We start from the raw sequence: 16,451 nt of genomic DNA, 5'->3' as shown, positions 1-16,451 counted from the left end.
TATATATAATATATATATATATATATATATATATATATATATATTTATATATATTAATAAGAAAAAGTATAAACTAAAAAAGTATAAACTCTCTCTCTCTCTCTCTCTCTCTCTCTCTCTCTCTCTCTCTCTCACACACACAAATATATATATATACACACACACACACACACACACACACACACACACACACACACACACACACACACATCCTGCCTCGACGCACCAAGAAACATCAGATTACCTCAGGCAAGAACAGGAGTGAGTCCTTTGCTCTCCAGTACTGAACAAACATCACGTCATGAAGCCAAACACCAGATTCTCATCAAGTGTGCGTCTAGTGGTGGGTGGCAGGTGACCACGACCCACCTCAGGTGAGGCTGCCCATCATGAGTGAGGCCCCGGCCAATGCTCTCCTCAACAATGAGCAAAGCTGAAATGTCAGGGGAAATTCTCAACAATACTGGCAGCATGGAGCATCACCAGGGCTCAAGGCAGCTCTCCCTTAGTTTCCGAGACATGAAAATAAAGAGAGCTGAGAAGAAGGGCGCGGACTCAGTTCTGGATGACAAGTTTTCCCTACTCTTCCAGGCACAGTTCAGTGTTGGTGAGGTGGTGTTCCAAGTGTGTCACTGCCTGCAGTGTTCATGGCAGCCAGGAGCCTCATGCTTGGCCCACAGTCTGCTGGGATGATGCATTTGCCAAGCAAGGGCGCACACACTGCCTCAGAAGGTTCCATGGCCACAGGTTTTGGACGTGTTTGATGCCAAATTCCAATCTGCCACAGGAAGAGGCTTGACAGAAGACAACCTAAAGTTCTTAGCTGGAAAGGCATTCAGGAGTCCTCAAGTACAAGATTTCACGAACATGTCATGGTCATGGTTCTGCAAGGAGCCTCTGTCAGGACAGAACTTAACTTTTTGGGAGTGGTTCTTTGAAGGTCACCAAGGAGCACAGCCTTAGAGCTTTGGGCTTTGTGGGACACCCGCAGGCTGAGGAAATGATAAAAAACTCCAAACCTAGGGCTCCTGCGCTTCTCTGACTCAGAAGTTGAGGGAGGCAATATGGCATGGAAGACACCACTAAGGACTGTGTTCAGAGGCAGGTATTCCTGCTCCAGCCTTGTACCAGTAACTCCTTTGTCCGCTGGGTGAGGTGGTAAGGTACAGTCTGGGGCATGTGCTCTAGCAGACCTTCAATTCGTCCTGTACCTGAACCTAAAGAGCAGCAAGTACTACACCACAGCCAACAATGGGTGTGTCAAGCCTCGTCTAATTCTTAACATCCCAGCAGCAGGGCACGTCAGGGGAATCCTAGCCCAGTGCTCCACAAGCAATGTATCCAAGGCATGATGCCGTAGATCCACCTCCTGTGAGCACCAAGCCATCTCATTGTGCTCGGTATTATAAGACACTTTGGCTTCTCACATCGGCTATTTCTGAAGGTCAAAGAGGGGGTCAATCAGGTTCTAATGAGTGTTTTTTAAGGTTCATGCTACAGAAGAAGGATCAAACTACCACCGGGCTCATAAAACCACCCCTGGAAATGCTCACAACTCCTAGGAAAGCCTTGCCAAATATGTGAACTTGGTTAACAAAATGTTTTAATATAGGAGTGACAATGTGTCTCCACAACGCCCCCACAACAACCCTGCTGATTATCCTGACACCCTGGAAAGCCTGCCAGACACAGACTTCTCAGCCTCCGTGTGGTCCTCAGTGTTTGGCAGCGTGACAGACAGGGACTGACTGGAAAAGTGGACACTTGTCCGTGGTGGAAAATATTATTTGCATGCTGTTCACAACTAATGGATGTTAAGAAACAGTACAGAAATCTTCTCATATTTGTCTGTCATAAACCTAGTAAATGTTTATCAGTGTTTGTAGGAGTTCCTTTTGGGTGTTGTATTAGCTAATATGAATACAAGTGTGCCGATGGAGGCTCGTAAGTGGTGCAATCCCATTTTTTCATAATAATAATAATAATAATAATAATAATAATAATAATAATAATAATAATAATAATAATAATAATAATAATTAACAAAATTCTGTGGGCCAGGTTTAACACTTTGCTCTTGTTTAGGAAGAAATTAAGTATGATTTGCAGGTACCTGAAAGGATCACTTGACCTTTGGCCTCAACCCATGGAGCTAGTCTGCTATCAGGAACACTCAACTGAGACTTTCCATTCATCCACACACACACACACACACACACACACACACACACACACACACACACACACACACACTCTCTCTCTCTCTCTCTCTGCGGCTCAGTCACCCACCTTTCCCGGCCTGGCCTCCCAGCACAGAAGGTCACCCCACGGCCTTGCTCATCAGGGTCTTGATCCTCACCACACGGGACACCTTGGCGCCATTCAGGTAACACTTGACCTGCGGGATGCCACTGCCGGCAGCCACGGGCTGTGAGGCGGAGGGAAGGAGTGTCAGTGAGGGCCGCAGAATGGTCCCCAAAATAGTGGCTTCAGAGCTAGTGACGTTTTCTTACTTTTTGATATCGCTGGGCACATGAGAGCAACAGCATCACACAGCATTGACTCAAAGCCTGTGTACTGCTGCAAGGGGATGAAGGAATGAAGAAGCTGCTTACTCTTGCATAAGGGACTTGGACAGCATAGGGAAGAGCTAAAGTAGAAAGAGTTTGTAGGATGGGTCAGGCCAGGCTGGGTTAGGTTAGAAAGGGGGTGAAAGAATGAAGAAGCCAGTTAACTCTTGCATAAGGGATTTGGACAGCATTGAGATGAGCTAGAGTAGAAAAAGAGTTTGTAGGATGGGTCAGGCCAGGCTAGCTTAGGTGTGGGGGGGGCTGGGTTAGGTTAGGAAGGGGGTGAGAGTGAGGAAGCTGGTCAACTCTTGCATAAGGGATTTGGACAGCATAGGGATGAGGTAGAGTAGAAAAAAAGTTTGCAGGATGGGTCAGGCTAGGCTGGGTTAGGTGTGGGGGGCTGAGTTAGATTAGGAAGAGGAGGGGACAGTGGGATTGGTTGGTTTAATAAGGGCAGGAAAGAATGAAGAAGCTGGTTAACTCTTGCATACGGGATTTGGCAGCACAGGGATGAGTTAGTGTAAAACAGAGAAATACAGACACACAAACCCTCACATAAAACTCAAAAGATCAACACAAGACTTAACTCAACTTGTGTCTACTCCAACAAGGCATATCCGGACACACTCACCTCCACATAAGAGCCGAGGAAGGCAGCCACAAGCGCCGGGCCAATGTTCAGCGCGACAAACAGCGGGTAGGGGAGAGTTAGCGCCTCCTGCTGCACCCGGCACTCACTGTCTGAGGCCCGGCTAAGGAAAGTTGGTAGGAAACTTAAGACAGTATTCATTTGTTAATCATTTACTAGCATCATAATTCTTTTCATCACTCTCCACTCCCTGTCCTAACCTATCCAAAGATGCCACACCTGACCCAGCCTGGCTTGACCCATCCTTCAAACTTTTGTTCTACTCAAGCTCATCCCGATGCTGTCCAAATCCCTTATTTTATTTTATTTATTTTTTTACAGCTAAGGAGACAGTTCAAAGATAAGTAAAAATTGCCGTAGAAATTCAAAGATAAGTAAAAATTGCCGTAGAAATTCAAAGATAAGTAAAATTGCCGCAGAAATTCAAAGATAAGTAAAATTGCCGTAGAAATTCAAAGATAAGTAAAATTGCCGTAGAAATTCAAAGATAAGTAAAAATTGCCGTAGAAATTCAAAGATAAGTAAAAATTGCTGTAGAAATTCAAAGATAAGTAAAAATTGCCGTAGAAATTCAGAGATAAGTAAAAATTGTCGTAGAAATTCAAAAAGTAAAAATTGCCGTAGAAATTCAGAGATAAGTAGAAATTGTCGTAGAAATTCAAAGATAAGTAAAAATTGCCGTAGAAATTCAAAGATAAGTAAAAATTGTCGTAGAAATTCAAAGATAAGTAAAAATTGTTGTAAAAATTCAGAGATAAGTGAAAATTGCCGTAGAAATTCAAAGATAAGTAAAAATTGCTGTAAAAATTCAGAGATAAGTGAAAATTGCCGTAGAAATTCAGAGATAAGTGAAAATTGCCGTAGAAATTCAAAGATAAGCAAAAAATTGCCATAGAAATTCAAAGATGTGAAAACTGACGTAGAAATTCAAAGATAAGTGAAAATTGCCGTAGAAATTCAAAGATAAGCAAAAATTGCCGTAGAAATTCAAAAGAAGTAAAAATGGAAAGACTGAGTGGCGGGAATGTGATAATTGAAGATCCTTAGACATGACTGAGCAAAACAAAAAGTTCCAGCAAGTTTTTACAATAGAATCAAATTTCAAGTTACTGCACCACCACAACCGCACTGATGATTTTTCAGTACCGCGCCACCTCTGGCAGACAGTTATACGAGCCTGTTTGCAGATGATGCAAAATTGCTAAGACATACTAGAAACAGTAAAGACTGTGATATTCTCTAAGAAGACCTGAACAAGATTTGAAAATGAAGTATTGAATGGGAGATGAAATTCAATGTGAAGAAATGTCATGTAATGGAAATGGGGAAGAGTGAAGGGAGACCAAAATGGACATATAAAATAGGAAATGGAGAAATATTAACCCGGCAGCTTCGGCGGACCCCATTTGGAGCTCGACTCAAAACCCCTAATTCCAGCTAATTGTTGGTGGTGGCGGCATAGTGCAACCCACCATGCATGGTCATTGTGGTGGGTGACCTTGAGGTGGGCTTATTTGTCACAGGTTGTGTTGTAAGGTCATGGCAGACTGAATTAGCTACCCATACAGTAATCACTTGTTAAACTCTCTAAAGTAGACAACAAGCGACTCTCGGCTAGATGCCGCACGTCACGACTGCTTGTTTTGTAACAAACACTGCCCATAACAATGGAGGAAAAGTAAATATTTTTAACGGCTTTATGGTCATGAGAGGAGTACTCTGATGTATGTTCCATGCTCTTTTTTTAGTCTCAAAATGCAGTGTAATGTTGCCGTTTCTCGGCCACCTCTCGGCTTTCCCATAGCCGAAGCCCACGGGCTAAAGAGAGTTCAAGAAGAGAGAGATCTGGGAGTGACAATACAAGATAATCAACAGCCTGAAAGTCATGTAAATCGGATATTCAGTGATACGTATAATATGGTGAGAAATATAGGATTAGCATTCCACTACATGGATAAGGATATGAAGAAAAAGTTAGTAACCAATATGATTAGGACAAAATTGGAATATGCGGAGGCAGTGTGGTCTCCCATAAGAAACACAAAAAAACTAGAAAGAATACAAAGAATGGCAACAAATATGGTTCCAGGGCTGGAGAGATTGACGACATATAAGGAAAGACTAAAGGAAATGGACCTACCAACACTAGACCAAAGAGGAAAGGGGAGACCTAACACTAATTTATAAATTATTGAGCAAAATGGAAGAAGTAGATAATGAGGAGTTACTACTAAAAGAAGGAATAAACACCAGGAACACAAGAGGACACAGTAAAAAATTTAGGAGGAAGATGCTTGGGAGACATAAAGAAAAATAGCTTACCGCAAAGAAATATAGAGGTTCGGAAAAGACTAAGTGAGGATGTAGTATCGGCAAAGAGTGTGCAAAGCTTTAAGGATAAGTTAGACAAATACAGATACGGAGACGGGACCACACGAGCGTAAGCCCAGGCCCTGTAAAGCCACAACTAGGTAAATACACATAATAACAGCCTATGTCTCCCCTAAAACCAAAGGTTGGAATGAGGCAAGATATAACACTATGCTGGAAGACACAATACGGGCACTGACAGATGAAATAAAAAATATTAAAAAGGTATTATTAACAGGAGACTTAAATTGCAGAGAAATGAAATGGGAAAATTAGACAAGAGAGGGTGGTGGAAATACCTGGGGAAGTAAACTATTGAGGCTGGCAACAGATGACCTGGTGACGCAGTGGGTGCAAGGAGAAACAAGGCTGAGAGGGGATCACCAACCATCAAGCCTTGACCTAATTTTCACAAAAAACGTGGAGTTGGATGAAGGAGTCACTCACGAGTGCCCCTTAGGAAAGAGTGACCATGAACTATTGGCGATGAAAACTTTGGAAGGATGTGAATATTGAGATGAGGCTTATAAGGAAAAACTATGCTCAGGCAGATTACGTTGGACTCAAGACTTTCTTCACTGGGGTAGACTGGACTGATATGAAGAGGAGTACTGATATTCAAGAGAAATATGACTTTTTTATGAATATTTACAACAGAGGAACAGAGATATATGTTCCATACTACACAGTAAAAACTAAAGGAGAGAAAACATGGTTTGGATGGAGGTGTGGAACAGCAAGAAGAAATATCAATAAGGCAAGGAGGAATTTAAAGAAAAGACCAAATAAGAACAATAGGGACAAATATAAAAAGCAAGAAATGATTACGTGAAAATAAGGAGAGAGGAGGAAGCTAAATTTGAAAGAAGAATAGTTTTATATGTAAAGAAGAACCAAAAATGTTTTATAAATTAGTGAATGGGAAGTTGAAAAGAAATGAGGGAGTGGAAAGGATAAAAGAAAAAATGTATTCTACGAAACAGACAAAGAAATTGCAGAAATATTAAATAAAAAAATTCATAAAGTGTTTACGAAAGAAACTGACTTTGACTGGGGCTCGGAAATTGCAATGAAGGGAAATTAAATCTTGTAAATGTTGAGAAAGGGGAACTGTTGCAGCTGATGAAAACCTTAGAGGGAAGGAAAGCTACGGGACCGGATGACATCTCCGGTCAAGTGCTAGAAGAGTGTAGAAATGAATTACTGGAGCCACTTCATGACATGATAACATGCTCTATGAATACAGGAAAAGTGCCCTTAGAGTGGAAGAGAGCGAACATATTACCAATTTATAAAAGTGGAGATAAAACTGAACCACTAAATTATAGGCCAGTCTCTTTGACAAGTGTAATGTGCAAGATTTGTGAAAGTATAATAAAAAAAACAATGGACTGATCATTTAGAAAAGGAAAACATGATAAATGAAGGACAGTTTGAATTTAGAAAAGGGAAATCGTGTGTCACCAACTTACAGTGTTTCTACTCAGGAGCAACAGACAGGGTGCAAGAAAGAGAAGGGTGGGCTGATTGTGTGTATCTCAATTTAAAAAAAGCTTTTGACAAGGTTATGCACAAAAGGTTAACCTGGAAACTACAGCAGTGGGGAGGAATGGGCAGAAAGGTTAAAGAGTGGATGAAGGATTACTTAATTAACAGGAAGAGAAATGAGGACGGTGATTAGAGAAGAGAAATCAAATTGGAGGAGAGTAGAGAGTGGAGTTCCTCAAGGCTCAGTTCTGGCACCAATAATGTTCATGATATATATAAATGATATGCCGATGGGTATAAAAAGTTATATGAGCCTTTTTGCAGACGATGCAAAGTTAATGAGAAAAGTGAGGACGGAGGAAGACTGTGAGGAGCTGCAAAAAGACCTGGACAGAGTGTGCAGATGGAGCCAGTTATGGAAGGTGGAATTTAATGCAAACAAATGCCATGTTATGGAAATGGGGAGAAGTAAAAAAAGACCGAGGAAAACATACAGGATGGGAGGGGACAACTTAAAGGTGGTACATGAAGGAAAGGATTTGGGAGTAACGATGCAAGACACACTATCCCCAGAAAAGCACATAAGAAAGCTGTTTGGAAAAACCTACAAGATGCAAAATATAACAGGAGCTGCCTTGTATAGGCCAACCGGCCTCTTGCAGACTCCTTACATTCTTATGTTCATTCCATTTTACAGACAAATAAATAATATAGAATTGCAACTAAAATGGTCCCAGAACTCTGGAATATGACGCATGAAGACAGACTGAGGGAGATGGACTTGACGACACTGGAACAAAGAAGGGAGAGAGGAGATCTGATCACGCTGTATAAGTTGGTAAATAAGTTTGATGAGGTGGATAGAGATGATCTCTTCTCAACTGTGAGGACACAGGGGCTGAGAGGACATGGAAAGAAATTTCATAAAGGAACCTGTTTGAGTGACTTGAAAAAGTGGGTATAGTTTTCCACATAGAAGTGTTAACACATGGAACAGCTTGCGGGAAGAGGTGGTGGAGGCGAGCAGTGTCCACCAAATGAAGGAAAGGCTGGATGAATGTAGATATGGAGACAGGACTACTAGAGCTTAGCTCGGGCCACCTAGACTACAAATAGCTAAATACACACACACACACAAACACACACACACACACACACACACACACACACATCTATCCTTCCCTCTCTCTTCCTTTTCCTTTCCTACCCTTTCGTCCTTTCCTTTCTCTTTCCCTTCCCTTGAGTCTAGCATGGATCAAACCATGGGTGCATGAGTCTCCCCTTCCCCTACACACACACACACACACACACACACACACACACACACACACACACACACACACACACACACACACACATGGAACAGACTTGACGAGGAGACTGTGTGTGCAAAAACGATTCATGAATTCAAAGCCAAACTGGATAATAAGCGTTATGGAGACGGGACAGCACGAGCCTAGTACGGTTCTTTTCCTGTATTTCACAACTAGGTAAATACACACACACACACACACACACACACACACACACACACGGCAGGCTATGGCAGACAGCACCTGTGTGAAGACTGCCGCTGCCCGTGCCTCCGTCATGCGTCCCTCAGTGGTAATGGTGTTGAACAGCTCGCCGCCGCCGCCACCAGGGAACTCCACCACCAGATGAACGTGCAACAGGGTCTCCACCACCTTGAAGAGCCTGTGGTGATGAAATGGTGGTGAGGATGGTGATGGTGGTGGAAGGGTGTGTTACTTAACCACTAGAGCGGAGGTTCTTAAATTTTTTGCTAGGTACTTTTCTTCCAGAGTTGACGCCCCTCTTGGAAATTATTAGCGGCAGCACACCCTCCAGTTCAAGAGCCAGTGCACTAGAGTACTGGTGTGTTGCAGGTACACTCTCTTCACTTATACATCAAGAATAAATATCTAAGTCGTCCCTCAATAACTGTTCTCTGTCAAGGTTGTGTGCCTGCCCAGACTGTGCAATTCCGTGTTCACCACTACAGACTGTCTCACACACAACCTGCTGCTAATGCTGACAATGATGATGATGGTAACCGCAAGACAGCATTTAAAAGTTGCACCTCAGTTTCTGGCAATGTGAAAAGTTTGGAAAGTTTTGTTTAGTTGGCGCAACATATGTGGTCGTATGCTGGAGACGGAAGGGGAAGGAATTATAGGAGAAGGGAACAGATCACAGGAGACGGGACACAACCCCCAATTAATACCTGGAACCCATTACCTGCTGGGTGGACAGGGGCGTAGGGTATCGGAAAAGCCGCCCAAATTTTTCCACTCCGCCCAGGAATCAAACCCGGGCTCCCTCAGTTGTGAGCCGAGTGTGGCAATGTGAAGCAAACACAATATACGTGTAAATAAAATGCGCACTAATTTATGATCGCAGGAACCGAGGTGTTCTCCTACCGTGACACTACTGACTATGTTATCTTGGGTCGTTATAACAAGGTCGAGTATGTTATTTTGTCAAGTTGGTTCAGAAACCATTTGGCTTAGATAATTTTCTTCTACAAATTCGATCATTCTATGTGACTCGCCTTCTGTACCTGACAGTGTCGCCCAGTCAATATGGGGGAGGTTAAAGTCTCCTAATATCAGTGAGTCGTTGTTATTAAGTGACTGCCTTAAGACGCTGAACATTTCAAGGTCGTCATCGAGTGATTGCCCGGGAGCCCTGTAGGTGACAGATATATTTAAATTGACTTTTGCAAAGTTTACTCGCACGCACAAATGTTCAACGATACTGTTTCCCCGGTGTCAGTGGGATGCAATGTTTTTGAAAAAAAGGGTGCCGCCACCGCCTCTACGGTTTACACGATCTTTGTTGAAGAGTCTGTAGCCATCTATGTTGTTTTCGGAACTTAAATCAATATTTGTGGTGTCGATAAATGTTTCGGTTATAGCAATTATGTCAAAATATTATGTCAGAGCATCTTAGTTCATCAAACTTGTTTCTTAGGCTACGCGCATTGAAACTAACAATTTTTAAGTTATCTAGAGGCTTGGTAATAGAGGTGGTGGTACTTGCGGGATCACAGTTACGGGTTTGTTGCGATGAATGGCGTCTATTTACACGGGCGGGGTGGAGGGACGTGGCTGAGGGTCGTTTTTTGATTGGGTGTCACGCACTGCGTCGTTGAGGAGTCTTCCGAATCTGGCTGCCCCGATGGGAGAAAAGTGTATTCCGTCCCTGTGGAAGAGCTCACTTTGCCCATAGAAATTGTCCCAGGCGTTGAAGAGCTCCACGTCAAGCTCTCTGCAAAGAGTCTGTAAGCGGTTGTTTAGGCTGAAGGCCTTACTGAAAAAGTCGCTCTCCGCCCACGTCCGTGGTAGAGCTCCTGAAATCAAAATGTTAGGGGATTTAGTCTTATACTGCTGGATGAGCCTACGGTACTTCTCCAGGAGTTCCTCAGACCGGGTCGTGGTGACGTCGTTCGTACCTGTGTGAATAACAAACAGTGAATCATTAGTAGCCTGGGGGGAGATCTCCTCAAGAGCAGCAGTTATGTCGTCGATCCAGCACCAGGATACCAATAGTTCCGTCTTCGACGAGGAACTCTGCCGCAGAACTCAACGACCTGCTGGCGAATCATGGAGTCACCCACCAGGAAGGTGCTCTCCTGCTCGTCCTCCTCCTCCAGAATGCCAAACCTGTTGAGGCAATGAACAGGATAAATCGCCTGTCTGGCTGGTTTGGCTCCTCCATTCACGACGGTGAAGCCATCATGGTCGGTGCCACTACCACCCTCCCGCTGCATGGTGTTGTCCGCTGGTGTCGACGGTACCGCCGAGGGCAAGGGGGCGGTTGGAGAAGAGTTTGGCACCACAGCAACGTTAGCCTGGATGAATTCCTGCAAGGAGGGAACAGTGCGAGAAAGCTCTATTATTTTATTCTGGCCTGCTTCCATCTTCTCTTCCTGCTCCTACAGTCTTGTCTCAAGATGCTGCCTGGGGAGAGAAAGCTCTATTATTTTATTCTGGCCTGCTTCCATCTTCTATTCTTGCTCCTGCAGTCCTGTCTCAAGATGCTGCCTGGAGAGACACAGTCGACAGACAACAGAACGCCCTGTAAAAAAGTGAGCTGAGAAGCTACCGTTACAAGTACTGCACTTCTTAGGTGCCTTCTCTCTCTCTCTCTCTCTCTCTCTCTCTCTCTCTGTGTGTGTGTGTGTGTGTGTGTGTGTGTGTGTGTGTGTGTGTGTGTGTGTGTGTGTGCGCTTGTCGATTTTGTGAAATAGGAATCTCTGGCATTATTATGTTTTTCTTGTTGAGATATCTACTATTCTCTCTCTCTCTCTCTCTCTCTCTCTCTCTCTCTCTCTCTCTCTCTCTCTCTCTCTCTCTGTGTGTGTGTGTGTGTGTGTGTGTGTGTGTGTTTGTGTGTGTGTGTGTTTGTGTGTGTGTCACGTAGGGCCGGATTTGCTAATAGGCAACATAGGCCATTGGCCTAGGGCCCACTGGTAACTGAGGGCCCACTGGGGTCCTGGGGACTTGTTGTGGTGGCCAAATGGGCGAGAGAGAGAGAGAGAGAGAGAGAGAGAGAGAGAGAGAGAGAGAGAGAGAGAGAGAGAGAGAGAGAGAGAGAGAGAATAATGTTCGTTAACCTTCAGCACCTTGACCAAAAATCCACATTCATCAACTTTTGTGTGTCATATTCATTCCACAAAAATTAAATTTACTGACTCACAATGCAGGTTGCTCTTTTGAAACTGCCGCAGTCACCAGACTCGTACTGTGTGTGGCAGGGTTGCCATGTTTGTCCTTTTAAGGACAGTCTGTCCTTTTTTGAGCCTGTTTGTCCTTAAGTTTTCTTGAAAAAAGGACAGTCAAAATCTCTCTCACACACACACGCACACAAACAACACACACACAATATAAATATATATATATATATATATATATATATATATATATATATATATATATATATATATATATATATATATATATATATATATATATATATATATATATATTTTTTTTTTTCATGTTATATTTTCGTGATGACTAACATTTGTGCTTTCCTAAGGCTATAAAATAGTACTTAGAAACAAAACACATATAAATAAATGCTTTTGAGATCTCGGAGCAGTCATTCGAAGTTCTGTTATTTGCGAAATGCAGAGACCGTTAACGATTTTTTTTTCGCACATACGTACTGTTATAATTTTCATCCCTATTCACACATTCGCTTATTGAGAAAAAAGGTTGATTGGTCTCTTCCTACACTACTATGAGGTTTAAATAGGCAAGGAAAGGCTTTAATATCCTCAAAAGCTGTGTTGAAATTATAGCTACTTCTATTGCTGGTGTTAGTCTGTTTAAATTCCCGCCTTTTTGCACGCAGCGTTTGTAAAATAATAAAAACCTCACTGAACTCGCCACTTGTTGAATAAATGATCGTTGAAAAGCAAATGTTGTTGAGAAAATTAACTAGGGCAAAAAAACTGCTTAAGACACCCACTTGAAGACAAACAAAAGAAATATTACAATTTTACAGAAACGCATTTAGAAACAAAACATGACACTGAAAATAGAGAAAGAAATAGTTACGTCGAGAAAATAGCTTAGAAAATAAAGAATATGGTACAGTGACATGACAAAATACGAGTGTGTAAAGGATGACCAAACATTTTTTATAAGGACTCTTAGAAACAAAACATGGCACAAAAAATGGAAAAAATAACAATAACATCGAGAAATAGGTTAGAAATAAAGGATGTAGTAGTGACATGACAAATTACGAGTATATAAAGGATGACCAAACATTTTTCACAAGGACACTCTTAGAAGCAAAAGGAAAGCAACGAAAATGCCTAAAAAAATTATATACACAAAATATGCCATAAAAGGAATAATAAACCCCAGAAAAGGCAAGATCAAGAGAATGTAGATGAAATTAGAAGCTTCACGGCGGCCATTACGGGAACCAGGACGAAGCAGGAGGTACGCACGGGAGACATTTTTCCCTCTAATTCAGGTACGCGGCATTTACACTACATCACAGGTAGCCAGACTAATTAAACAGATCACCAGGTACACTTCACCACTAACATTTCCCCGGTGAGACTCTTAGTAGTGGAGTTATGAGGGTGAGAACTGAGCCGGCGTGCAACATGGCGGCGCACTGTTCCTGAAGGCGTTAATCATTATTCCATTTGTATCCCTTTATGGCGGTTCTGTGTGAGTGTTACTGGTGTGTACGTGTAGCTTGTAGTCCCTAGTATGTGTGTGTGGCGTATGGGTGTCCTGTGATGTTTGAAAGTGTGTTAAAATAAGGATTAGCGGTGAGGATGATGAGGACAAAAACAGCACACCATGGTAACGCGCCCCCAGTGTATACCCGGTCTCATTCATCACAATTAACTGTCATTAGGTAGATTTAAGCATTCTTGACCGAACATTGGGGGATTAAAATAAGGTATAGCGGTAAGGATGCTGAGGGGGACAAAACACAGCATGGTAACGCGCCTCCAGTGTATTCCCGGCTGCTCATTCCTCACAAGTAACTGTTTTCAGATAGTTTAAAGCGTTTTAGACCCACAGGCGAACGGTTTGGAAGTAAAGTTAAATATTTTGTGTAACGAAGGGGAGGGGGACAAAGCACACCATGGTAACGCGCCCCCAGTGTATTCCCGGTGGCTCATTCCTCATAATTTACTGATTTTACATAGTTTTTAGCATTTTAGACTCAAAGGTGAACGTTGTGGAATTAAAGTTAAATATTTAGTCTAACGGTTTTTCGTGTTGACTGTGAAAGCGTCCGTGTGTGTGTGTGTGTGTGTGTGTGTTGTAAAGATGCCATACACATTAGCATGATTTTTAAAGGTAGTAAGTTACGTAATATTTTGGTTATTCTAGTTTTTTTTTTTTTTGGGGGGGGGGCAGTGAAGGTACCCCCCACTGTGTGTTCCCCTCCCTCTCCCCGACCCCTTGTTCTAAGTGAGGGGTGTGTCTCAAAACCTTGCAGAACACTTAGTAGCTCAAAGAAAGTAAAGGAAAAGTAAGTTAAGTCATTTGTTTAACTTCACTTTTTTTCCCATTTATCTCTCAGAAGGTTAAGTGGTTCTTGATATGCTGCCAATCATTTCCAGCCATTGCCTCAGCCACTCCTGTGTCCAGCACCTCCATATCCTCTTCTCTCTGTTCCCTTTGTTGCTCTTCTTTGCACCTCTGTCTTAAGTTTTCTTTACTGTACTGTCTAATTTTTGTCAGTTTGTTTAAGGTTCTGTTTTGTTTCTCTCTCTCTCTCTCTCTCTCTCTCTCTCTATATATATATATATATATATATATATATTGTATATATACAATGCCCCTGCATTGTTCCACTGCCTACACGTAACACGGCCCCATCAAACCTCGATAACAGAACTAGCCCTGCATTTAACCCTCTCAAGGTGGGAGTTAAGCTGAGTATGTAAATATATACAAAAGCATTGTGCAATGAAACGAAATTGCAATATGCAGCCAGAATAGAGTGCCAGAATACCGTTTTCTTTCATTAGGATAGGTAGTCGTTTTCTTTTATTATTTTTAACACAAGCTCTACGATCTGCAGATCAACATCGTTTGATAGCCTTAATTGTCATTATATCTGCTTCGTTTATCTTCATGTCCATATCATGTTCTTTATGCATAACCAAAAAATGTTTCTAGGGGTGTTTCCTGGGGTGTATACTGTATATGTTGTCCTAGCACGCTTCCTTTGTCTTGAAAAAAATGCAAACAAACCACCAAAAATCTGATGCCAAATTGATCTCTTACACTGAACTAATTTATCCTTACAGAATATTCTTGGAGATTCTCAGGACTGGAGAAAAGTGGAGATAGATTATGTCGTCCCTGAAGAAATATATGAGTGGCTCACAAAAGAGAAAGTTAAAAGAAAGAAAAGCTGAACAACTGCTGTCGCTTCCAAAGCTGACCACCTTTTTTAAACCACAAGGAGATTCAGAGCCTAGTACCAGTGACGGTAAACTCCCAGGTGATGATATAACAGATGTTCACTTTTGTGATAAAGATGACGATGCAAGGTCAGCTGAGTCACCCCCACCGCTATTGAGTGAATCAGCAATAGAAGTATTAGTACCACCTGTGACTGAAGCTTCACCCAGTTCATCTCAGTTGACTGATAAGAATAATTATATGGAACAAGATGTTAATGTTGATTTGTGTGTGTCGAGTGATCCAGCTGACTGGCAGGTAATTGATGATAAAGTGATTGAATATTTAGTAAATCATCCTCTTAAGCAAAATTGTGAACAAGATCAAGGTGACTTTTCAAAATCTGCAAGAAGTGTAAGTGTGGGTGAAAAGGAAAGAGTTCGATATGTACCCAAATCCTTGTTTACTCGTAAATTGGCAAATGGTGAAAACATTAAAAGGGAATGGCTTGTGTATTCTCCACAAACTGGTGATGTATTTTGTGTTCCATGCAAGCTGTTCAGCAAGCAAGTCTCATTATTTACAAGTGGGTTTAGTGACTGGAAAAACTGCCAGCGTAGAGTTGCTGAACATGAAAGTAGTAAAGATCATAAAAAGTCCGTTATTGCTTGGGGCATAAGGGCAGTTGCAGCAAGGCGAATTGATTCCACTTTGGCTTTGCAAGTAGATGCAGAGAGAAAATACTGGAGAGAGGTTCTGTTGCGCATAACTGAAACACTAAATTTTTTAACTTCAAGAGGTCTTCCTCTCAGAGGTAGTGATGAAAGAATTGGCTCTAACAACAATTTTAATTACCTTGGAGTATTAGAACTCATATCAAAATTTGACCCTCTTCTTGCACAGCATCTGGATGTGTACGGTGCTGTAGGTAGTGGAAACACTTCATATCTCTCAAAGACTACTTCTGATGACATGATCAATCTGATGGCTGAAGAAATTCACTCAGTTATCATAAGGGAAGCAAAACAAGCAAAATATTATTCAATTAGTGTCGATTCAACCCCAGATGTTAGTCACACTGACCAGCTTACATTCATAGTTCGATATGTAAAACCTGATGGTAAACCCGTTGAGCGATTTCTGAGGTTCATAGACATACATGACCATGGTTCAGCGAGCATAGCCTCAACTGTTTTACAAATAATCGAGGATGTTGGTCTTGATTTGGGTGACATGAGAGGCCAGAGTTATGACAATGCTGCCAATATGTCAGGCATTTACACTGGTCTCCAAGCCAGAATAAAGGCTAGGAATCCCCTGGCATATTATGTCCCTTGTGCTGGTCATTCCTTAAACCTTGTTGGAACATCAGCTACCAGCAGTTGCCCAGGGTCGGCTTCATATTTCAGTTTTTTGCAAGCCTTATATAACTTCTTCTCAGCCTCCACATATAGATGGGATCACTTGAAAGCTGCA

General features: G+C 42.1%; 1 long non-coding RNA gene and 1 pseudogene across 1 annotated transcript in view; one reads left to right on the top strand and one right to left on the bottom strand.

Moving 5' to 3' along the window:
- Positions 1–256: 256 nt before the first annotated feature.
- Positions 257–1,042, top strand: LOC126991591 (signal transducer and activator of transcription 5A-like; annotated as a pseudogene).
- Positions 1,043–8,637: 7,595 nt separating this feature from the next.
- The window catches only part of LOC126991600 (uncharacterized), a 14,738-nt gene continuing 6,924 nt past the window's right edge, over positions 8,638–16,451 (bottom strand). The window contains exon 3 of the long non-coding RNA XR_007745693.1: positions 8,638–8,772. This is a non-coding gene — a long non-coding RNA (uncharacterized LOC126991600). The remainder of the gene's footprint in view (positions 8,773–16,451) is intronic.

This window comes from Eriocheir sinensis, unplaced genomic scaffold (assembly GCF_024679095.1).
Source record: "Eriocheir sinensis breed Jianghai 21 unplaced genomic scaffold, ASM2467909v1 Scaffold303, whole genome shotgun sequence".
In the NCBI taxonomy this organism is placed as follows: domain Eukaryota; kingdom Metazoa; phylum Arthropoda; class Malacostraca; order Decapoda; family Varunidae; genus Eriocheir; species Eriocheir sinensis.
Note: the sequence above shows the minus strand (reverse complement) of the source record. Positions and strands in the feature narration are given on the sequence as shown.